This window comes from Pseudorasbora parva, chromosome 24 (assembly GCF_024679245.1).
Source record: "Pseudorasbora parva isolate DD20220531a chromosome 24, ASM2467924v1, whole genome shotgun sequence".
Lineage (NCBI taxonomy): Eukaryota > Metazoa > Chordata > Actinopteri > Cypriniformes > Gobionidae > Pseudorasbora > Pseudorasbora parva.
The window spans coordinates 724,865-732,364 of record NC_090195.1 but is presented as its reverse complement, the minus strand read 5'-3'; the positions used below and the strand labels follow the sequence as shown (position 1 = coordinate 732,364).

General features: G+C 47.6%; 1 protein-coding gene across 1 annotated transcript in view; it reads right to left on the bottom strand.

Annotated features, from left to right (window-relative positions):
* The window catches only part of lama1 (laminin, alpha 1), a 93,673-nt gene that overhangs the window by 45,572 nt on the left and 40,601 nt on the right, over positions 1–7,500 (bottom strand). The gene's annotated exons all lie outside the window — the stretch shown is intronic.

The window sequence follows — 7,500 nt, the reverse complement described above, 5'->3', positions numbered from 1 at the left end:
GAGACACACACACACACACACACACACACACACACAGACACACACACACACACACAGCCATAAACACACAGACAAACAAGCAGACACACACACGCAGACACACACAGAGACATACACAGAGACACACACACACACACAGACACGCAGCCACACACACACACAGAGACATATACACACACACGCAGACACACGCAGACGCAGACACACGCAGACACACGTAGACGCAGACGCACACACGCAGACACACACACGCAGACGCACACACACGCAGACGCACACACGCACATACACGCAGACGCACACACACGCAGACGCAGACACACACACGCAGACACGCACACGCAGACACGCACACGCAGACACGCAGACGCGCACACGCACACACGCAGACGCGCACACACATGCAGACGCACACGCAGACGCACACACACACGCACACGCAGACACGCACACGCAGACGCACATGCAGACGCAGACGCAGACACGCAGACGCACACACACACGCAGACGCAGACACGCACACGCAGACACGCACACGCAGACACACACACGCAGACACACACACGCAGACACACACACGCAGACACACACACGCAGACACACACACGCAGACACACACACGCAGACACACACACGCAGACACACACACGCAGACACACGTTAGATTTTTGTAAAATGTGGGGACATTCCATAGGCGTAATGGACTTCAATGGGAACCAACCAATGGCGTTTCAGAGGAAGAGCTTCCGAGGCTCTGATGATCCAGAGGAACAGAGTCTGATCCACACAAACCATCCGCACTGATCTGGAGCCTCAGCCGGTTCCCACTGAAGGATATTCTACTTTCATTCATAACCACCTGCCTCATTCCTGAATGATTCAGCACACACCTTTGCAAAAAGCACTGTGCCGTACCGCAGTACACACACACACACACACACACACACACACACACACAATATATGAACTTCAGTTTGTGGCTGATGTGACGCACCTTACAGCCGGACACGCCGTCATGACCCCAGTGACCTTCCACACACTCTTCACACTTCGGCCCATGTGTGTGTGGAGGGCAGATACACTCGCCCGTCTCTGCGTTACAGTTCCCGTGTGTGTGTGCGCAGTCACACGCTAGAGGAGACACAACACAAATCACACACAACATTACAGGAAGCCAAACTACAAAATACACACAGACACTGATACACTCACACACACATACTCACTCTCACACACACACACACACACTCACTCACACACACACACACACACTCTCACACACACACACACACGTTGGTCTATGTGGTTTACAGGGACTCTCCATAGGCGTAATGTTTTTTATACTGTACAAACCGTATTTTCTATCCCCTTACACTGCCCCTAAACCTACCCATCACACACACACACACACACACACACACACACACACACACACAGCGCCTAAACCTACCCATCACACACACACTGCCCCTAAACCTACCCATCTCTCACACACACACACACACACACACTCACTCTCTCACACACACTCACACTCACTCTCTCACACACACACTCACTCACTCTCTCACACACACACACACACACTCACTCACTCTCTCACACACACTCTCACACACACTCTCACACACACTCTCACACACACTCTCACACACACTCTCACACACACTCTCACACACACTCTCACACACACTCTCACACACACACTCACACACACACTCACTCACACACTCACTCACACACTCACTCACACACTCACTCACTCACTCACTCACTCACTCACTCACTCACTCACTCACTCACTCACTCACTCACTCACACACTCACACACTCACACACTCACACACTCACACACTCACACACTCACACACTCTTACACACACACTCGCTCTCTCTCACACACACACACACACACTCGCTCTCACTCACTCACTCTCACACATACACTCTCACACTCACTCTCACACACACATACTCACTCACTCTCACTCACACACTCTTACACACACACACTCACTCGCTCACTCGCTCGCTCACTCGCTCACTCACTCACTCACTCACTCACTCACTCACTCACTCACTCACTCACTCACTCACTCACTCACTCACTCACTCGCCTCACTCACTCGCTCACCTCACTCGCTCGCTCACTCGCTCGCTCACTCACTCGCTCACTCACTCGCTCGCTCACGCTCTCACGCTCTCACGCTCTCACGCTCTCACGCTCTCACACTCAGGTGTTCTTACGTGTGCATCCGTTCTCTCTGAAGCTGTAGTATCCGCGCTGACAGCGATCGCATTGGTCACCTGTCACTCCAGTGATGCATTGGCACCGCCCCTCCTCATCACATGACGCAGACAGAGACCCTGATTGGTTACATTCACACAGTCTGCAGCCATCGCCGTTGTTAATGCCGTGATAACCAGCCTGAAACAAACACACACACACACGTAAGTACATGCTACACTGAGACTATGAATAAGTATATATTTATATACACATCATACACCACAGACGTACCTGACAGCGGTCACACGTTTGTCCGACCACATGGGCTTTACACTCACACTGACCCGTGATCACGTTACACACACTGGACAGAGACCCGTTACCATGGCAACCGCAGGCTACACACACAAACAGAAACACATGATGTGAGACACACACTTCAGTAAACCTGAGGGTCAGTACCGCGTCTGGCCACTGGGCGGCACTAGAGCTTCACCGCAGAGGAGGATCTTTTAAATATGATTATTATTGCAGAACAGAAAAACAAAAAATTGTATTGATCAGGGTCAGTTGAGCATATTTAATATGAGAAAATACATATAAACACACACACACACATATATAAATAAAACACTTTCACAATTCAGTTTTTTCCCTCAGAGAGATATCAGGTCACAATTACCTTTAATAATTATTTTATTCTGTAGTAAAATTATGCAAAAACCCTTTAACAAATAAATAAATAAAATAAATAAATAAAGAATAAAGTAGTTTTTACATTTTATTTTTAATAAAATGATCATTATAATTAAATTACTATTAAATGGTATTAATTAAATTTTTTTAATTAATATACATTTTAAAACATATTAAAACATTAAAACACAATATACAATGGAAAAATGACGTCAGGGAAAAATATTAATAAAACTGAAATAATGTGTGCAGTGTGTCTGTGTAAGTATGTGTGTGTGTGTGTGTGTGTGTGTGTGTCTGTGTAAGTGTCTGTGTAAGTGTGTGTGTGTGTCTGTGTAAGAGTGTGTGTGTGTGTGTGTGTGTGTGAGAGTGTATGTGTGTGACTGAGAGTGTATGTCTGTGTAAGTGTGTGTGTGTGTGTGTGTGTGTGTGTGTGTCTGTGTAAGTATGTGTGTGTGTATATGTGTTAGTGAGTATACGTGTATATGTGTGTTAGTGAGTGTATGTGTGTGTGTGTGTGTGTGCGCGTGTGTGCGTATGTCTGACCGTGGCAGTTTCTGAGTGTCACGGCGTCGCCGTAGAAACCGTCTTCGCAGCGTTCGCAGTGGTGTCCCGCAGTGTGACCGACACACTTCACACACTCTCCGGTGCGGCCGTCGCAGAGATCTGCGTTACCGTTACACACACACACTGAGCAGCGCTGACCCGGCACCGTCGGGTCGCCGTAGTAACCGGCAGCACACCTGAGCGGGAGAGAAGGTTAGGGGAGCTCTGGGATATTCAATCAAACTCTTTAATATTGAGGCAGATTGTTCTCGTACCGCTCACACGTGTTCCCGGCGTATCCCAGCGGACACTGATCACACACCAGCTCAGCCGGAGCCTGCTGCACACATGTGGGGCTGAAACTACACACACACACACAAGATCATTACAGGATATACTACAGAGTTGTACTTACAGAAATTATTCAGTTACACTCACACACTCTCTCTCACACACACTCACTCTTTCACTCACACACTCTCTCTCACACACTCACTCTTTCACTCACACACTCTCTCTCACACACACACTCACTCTCACACACACACTCACTCTCACACACACACTCACTCTCACACACACACTCACTCTCACACACACACTCACTCTCACACACACACTCACTCTCACACACACACTCACTCTCACACACACACTCACTCTCACACACACACTCACTCTCACACACACACTCACTCTCACACACTCACTCTCACACACTCACTCTCACACACTCACTCTCACACACTCGATCTCTCGCTCGCTAGCTCACTCACACACTGATCTGATGTATTCTCTGGTAGTTGACAGCGGTTAAAGCTCTGTGCTTTCATTGTAAGAGTGTAATCATGAAAGTGTTTGTCAGATGAAGACACAGTTTGTGTTACTGTGAGAAACGCTCAGACATGCAGACACACACACACACACACACACACAAAAGCTTCCCTTCTCTCTCTGGGGCTTCCGGACGGATCCGGCACAGTCACTCAATCTCACACACACACACACACACACACACACAGTCACTCACTTGTTAGACTCCAGTGTCAGCGGGCAAGAGCATCTCTGGCAGTCGTCTGGCGTTCCCTCGCTGGCGTCGCCATAGAAACCCGGCATGCAGCGATCGCAGTGAGGCCCTGTGGTGTTGTGCATGCAGCCCTGAGAACACACACACACACACACGTTTGTTTTTGTGAAATGTGGGGACTCTCCATAGGCGTAATGTTTTTTATATTGTACAAACCGTATTTTCTATACCCTTACACTGCCCCTAAACTTACCCAACACACACACACACACACACACACACACTGCCCCTAAACCTACCCATCTCACACACACACACACACACACACACAGCCCCTAAACCTACCCATCTCACACACACACACACACACACACTGCCCCTAAACCTACCCATCTCACACACACACACACACACACACTGCCCCTAAACCTACCCATCACACACACACACACACACACACACACACAGCCCCTAAACCTACCCATCTCAGGAAACATTCTGCATTTTTACTTTCTCATAAAAACTCCTCCTGTGTGATTTATAAGCCTTTTGTAAAGTGGGGCCATGGGTAATGTCCTCATATTTCACCCTCTCCTGTAATACCTGTGTCATACCCATGGCATTATACACATTTGAGTCCTCATATGTCACACAAACATGCCCACACACACACACGGTTACAGCCGCATTTACACTTCACAGAGAACACCTACCACACACTCTCCGTTGATGTCACACTCGCTTGCGTGGTCGTTACACTCGCACTGGAGGCAGTTTCCCCCGAACAGAATCCCACCGACCCGATAAAACCCGGGAATACAGTACTGAAGAGACACACACACACACACACACACAGGTTAGAGTCTTGACAAACGCTGTGCATCGTTCTGAAGGCTCCGGATGCGTTCCTCACCTCACAGGAAGAGCCTGAATATCCCCACGGACACTCACACTGCTCCACATCCGGAGGGATTTTAGAGAGACCGGAGTGTGTGTCGCCAACATCTAAAGACACGCGGCTCAGCCTGCCACCACACACACACACACACACACAATAAATCATAAAAGATATAAGCAGCAAAACATTACACAGGCCAACTTTTCATCATAGGTACACTTCAACTATGAAAAAAAATCCAGAAAATCAGATTTTTAAAGAATTTATTTGCAAATTATGGTGGAAAATAAGTATTTGGTCAATAACAAACGTTCATCTCAATACTTTGTTATATAATCTTTGTTGCCAATGTTGGCAAACAGAGGTCAAATGTTTTCTGTAAGTCTCCACAAGTTTTTTTACACACTGTTGCTGGTAGTTTTGGGGCTTCGCTGGGCAACATGGATATTCAACTCCCTCCAAAATCTGGAGACTGATCTGTTTTGGATCATTGTCATGCTGAAAGACCCAGCCATGTCATCATGATGGCGCCGCGGATGGCCGCCTCGGTGTGGAGCTCCTCTGTTATTGTGTTGTTTTTCTTTGTTTGTTCAGCACTGGTGCCCCCCAGGGGTGCGTTCTCTCCCCACTGCTCTTCTCCCTGTACACCAATGACTGCACTTCTAAAGACTCCTCTGTCAAGCTTCTGAAATTTGCAGATGACACCACTGTCATCGGCCTTATCCAGAACGGTGACGAGTCTGCTTACAGACTGGAGGTTGAACAGCTGGCTGTCTGGTGCAGTTATAACAACCTTGAGCTGAATGCGCTCAAAACGGTGGAGATGATAGTGGACTTCAGGAGGAACATCCCAGCACTCCCCCCACTCACCATCATGAACAGCACTGTGGACGCAGTGGAGTCATTCAGGTTCCTGGGAACTACCATCTCTCAGGACCTGAAGTGGGACAATCACATTGACTCCAATGTGAAAAAGGCTCAGCAGAGACTGTACTTCCTTCGTCAGCTGAGGAAGTTCAACCTGCCACAGGACCTGCTGATTCAGTTCTACTCAGCTGTCATTGAGTCGGTTATATGCACCTCCATCACTGTCTGGTTTGGTTCAGCTACCAAATCAGACATCAGGAGACTGCAACGTACCATCCGGACTGCAGAGAGGATTATTGGTGCCAAACTGCCAACCCTCCAGGACCTGTACTCTTCCAGAGTGAGGAAGAGAGCGGGTAAAATCATCACAGACTCCACTCACCCCGGACACCTCCTGTTTGAACTGTTACCGTCAGGACGGCGACTCCGATCACTGGCCACTACAACATCTAGGCATAGGAACAGTTTCTTCCCACAGGCCATTTCCCTCTTGAACAGTTAACCCCCCCCCCCCCCCCCCCCCCCCCCCAAGGCAAATGCCTGTAAGTGCAATTATTCCCACTTTTTAGTGCAATATCTCCTAAACTCAGGTGATTACTTATATTACTTATATTATTTATTATTTATATTTATTCTCTCCACCCAAATACTGTAAATGCTCATAATCTACGTCTTCTGAGTAAACGTAACCGTGACCTTATACTGTTCATATTTTTCTTCTTAGAATTTTTTATTACCGTGTTGTATTGTATTGTTTATGTGCACTGGAAGCTTCAGCACCAAAAAAAATTCCTTGTGTGTGAAAGCACACTTGGCAATAAAGCTCTTTCTGATTCTGATTCTGATGTTTCATTTTCAATGCCCTTGCTGAAGAAAGTAGGTTTTTACTCAAAATCTCACGATACATGGCCCCATCCATGCTTTCCTTTACACAGATCAGTCGTGAAAGCATGATGCCCCCCCCCCCCATGCTTCACAGTAGGTATGCTCAGCATTCTTTCTCCTTCAAACACGACAAGTTGAGTTTTTCCCCAAAAGTTATATTTTGGTTTCATCTGACCATATTACATTCTCCCAATCCACTTCCAGATCATCCAAATGCTCTCTAGCAAACTTCAGAAGGGCCCACACATGTAATGGCTAAAGCAGGGGGACATGTCTGGCACTGCATGATTTGCGTAGCATGTTACTGATGGTAGCCTTTGTTACTTAGGTCCCAGCTCTCTGCAGTCATTC